Below are 3,528 nucleotides of genomic sequence, written 5' to 3' on the forward strand. Positions count from 1 at the left end.
GACTTTGTGTTGATTACCGTCCAGTAAACAAGAAGACCATCAAGAACAAATACCCACTTCCCAACATCAATGAGCTGTTCGAACAACTCAAGGGTGCTCAAGTATTCTCCAAGCTTGATCTCCGTATGGGTTATCATCAGATTCGTATTCGTGAGCAAGATATTCCCAAGACGGCGTTCAGGACAAGCTTTGGTTCATATGAATACACCGTCATGTCTTTTGGCCTCGCCAACGCTCCTCCGACGTTCTCTCGCATGATGAACTTCATCTTCAACCCCTACACCAATGAATTCGTTTTGGTCTATCTCGACGACATTCTGGTTTTCTCGAAGAACAAGAAAGATCATGCCAAGCACTTGCGTTTGGTTCTTGACAAGCTCAGAGAACATCAGTTCTACGCCAAGTTCTCCAAGTGTGAATTTTGGCTCGATGAGGTTCTTTATCTTGGTCATATCATCTCTGCCAAGGGCATTTCCGTGAATCCTGAGAAGGTGTCTGCAATTGTGAATTGGGAACCTCCTTAGAACATGAAGCAACTCCGCAGTTTCCTCGGTCTCGCAAGCTATTGCAGAAGATTCGTTGAAAACTTTTCTAAGATCGCCAAGCCTCTCTCAAATCTTCTTCAGAAGCACGTCAAGTACGTTTGGTCTCCGGAGTGTGATATTGCTTTCAACTCTTTGAAAGAGAAATTGATCACTGCTCCAGTTCTGACTCCGCCTGATGAAACCAAGCCGTACGAGGTCTTTTGTGATGCCTCTCTCCAAGGTCTCGGTGCTGTACTGATGCAAGAGAAAAAAGTTGTTGCTTATACCTCTCGCCAGTTGAAACCTAATGAGAAGAACTACCCCACTCATGATCTCGAGTTGGCGGCAGTTGTGCATGCTTTGTTGACTTGGAGACATCTTCTATTGGGAAGGAAAGTGGACATTTTCACTGATCACAAGAGTCTCAAGTACATCTTCACTCAGCCTAATCTCAACCTCAGGCAGACTCGATGGGTCGAAATGATTCAAGAGTACAATCCGAGTATCGAGTATACTCCAGGCAAGGCTAATGTGATTGCTGACGCTTTGAGCAGAAAAGCATATTGCAACAGTCTGATTCTCAAGCCTTATCAACCCGAGCTTTGTGAAGCTTTCCGCAAGCTTAATCTGCAAGTTGTTCCTCAAGGTTTCCTCGCCAACCTTCAAGTTTCTCCTACCTTGGAAGACCAGATTCGCCAAGCCCAACTTCTTGATGCTATGGTGAAGAAGGTGAAGATTGGTATTGCAAAGAGTCAGTCCAAGTACAAGTGCTACCGACTTGATGACAAGGACACTCTCTTCTTCGAGGATCGAATTGTTGTGCCCAAAGGTGAACTTCGTAAGGTGATCATGAACGAGGCTCACAACTCTCTCCTCTCCATCCACCCTGGTAGTACGAAGATGTATCAGGATCTCAAGCAAACTTATTGGTGAACTCGAATGAAGCGCGAGATCGCTCAATTCGTGAACGAGTGTGATGTCTGCAGAAGAGTGAAGGCAGAACACCAAAGGCCAGCAGGTCTCCTCCAACCTCTTGCCATTCCAGAATGGAAGTTTGACCACATTGAAATGGACTTCGTGACTGGGTTTCCAAAGTCCAAGCGTGGCAATGATGCTATATTCGTCGTCATCGACAAGCTCACCAAAGTGGCTCACTTTCTGCCTATCAAAGAGTCGATCACTGCAGCTCAATTGGCGGAACTCTATACCTCTCGCATTGTCTCTCTGCACGGTATTCCTCAAGTAATATCTTCAGACCGTGGCAGCATCTTTACCTCCAAGTTTTGGGATTCTTTTCAGAAGGCCATGGGCACCAACATCCGCTTCAACACAGCTTTCCATCCTCAAACGAGCGGTCAAGTCGAGTGTGTCAATCAGATTCTCGAAGACATGCTCAGGGCTTGTGTGATTTCTTTCGGCATGAAGTGGGAGGACTGTCTTCCTTATGCTGAATTCTCATACAACAACAGCTTTCAAGCAAGTTTGGGCAAAGCCCCTTTTGAAATTCTATATGGCAGGAAGTGCCGTACCCCTCTCAACTGGTCTGAAACCGGTGAACGTCAGCTACTGGGTAATGACTTAATCACAGAAGCAGAAGAAATGTGCAAAGTCATTCGTGATAACCTCAAAGCAGCTCAATCCCGCCAGAAGTGCTACTATGATAGTAAGCACCATGAATTTGCTTTCGAGATCGGAGATCATGTTTACCTCCGCGTCTCTCCTATGAAAGGTACTCGTCCCTTCGGTATCAAAGGGAAGCTTTCCCCTAGATACGTCGGACCTTTCAACATTGTCAGCAAGAGAGGCGACCTCGCCTATCAACTTGAGCTTCCTTCAAACTTTGCAAATGTTCATGATGTGTTCCATGTCTCTCAGCTTCGAAAGTGCTTCAAGACTCCTGACCGCACCGTCAACTTCGAGGACATTGAGCTCCAAGAAGATCTCTCCTATCGTGAGCACCCAGTTGCTATTCTTCAAGAGACTGAATGCAAGACTCGCAACAAGTCAATCAAATTCCTCAAAGTTAAGTGGTCTCACCATTCCGACCGTGAAGCTACCTGGGAACGCGAGGATCACCTCCGTTCTGAGTACCCGGAGTTCTTTCAGTCCTAGATCTCGGGACGAGATCTTTTCGTAGTGGTGGAGTGTTGTAACGCCCCAGATGTAACTTTCCCCATTTGTACTCCAAATCTTGCCGTTTCCGGTGTTAAGTTATATTTATTTCTCGGGTTCGGGTCTTTGTCTCCGTGTGTTGTTTTCGTTTTCATGCATCTCATACCATGTCATCTCGTGCATTGCATTTGCATACATGTTCATCTCATGCATTCGAGCATTTTCCCCGTTGTCCGTTTTGCATTCCGGCGCTTCGTTCTCCTCCGGTGGCCATTTCTAGCTTTCTTTCATGTGTGGGGATTAAACATTTCCGGATTGGACCGAGACTTGCCAAGCGGCCTTGGTTTACTACCAGTAGACCGCCTGTCAAGTTTCGTATCATTTGGACTTCGTTTGATACTCCAACGGTTAACCGAGGGACCGAAAAGGCCTCGTGTGTGTTGCAGCCCAACACCCTCCAAATTTGGCCCAAAACCCACCAAACTCTGCTCCATTTCCTAGAGCGTTCGATCACGATCGTGTGGGCGAAAACCGCACCTCATTTGGACTCTCCTAGCTCCCTCTATGCCTATTTATACCCCCTCCATTCGGATCTCTTCTTCCCCCGTCCGAAACCCTAGTTTAAAAAAAACTGAGATCTCCACCGACGGACGTGTCCGCCCCGGCCGGACAGCGTCCGCCGCCGCAGCCGCCCACTCGCCAGCCGCCACGTGGGCGAGGCCCACATCGCCGCCGTCCCGGCCCGGGAGGCCCAGGAGGGGCCCCCGCGAGCCCGCGCCCCCGCGCCTCTTCCTCCTCTCCGTCGCCGCCGCCTCCCCGACCTCCGGCGACCGGCGCCGTCGCCGCCACCGCACCGGCCGCCGCCGCGCCGGGCTCCGCCGCCCGCCACCGG

The sequence above is a fragment of the Triticum aestivum genome, chromosome 3A, assembly GCF_018294505.1.
Source record: "Triticum aestivum cultivar Chinese Spring chromosome 3A, IWGSC CS RefSeq v2.1, whole genome shotgun sequence".
In the NCBI taxonomy this organism is placed as follows: Eukaryota; Viridiplantae; Streptophyta; class Magnoliopsida; order Poales; family Poaceae; genus Triticum; species Triticum aestivum.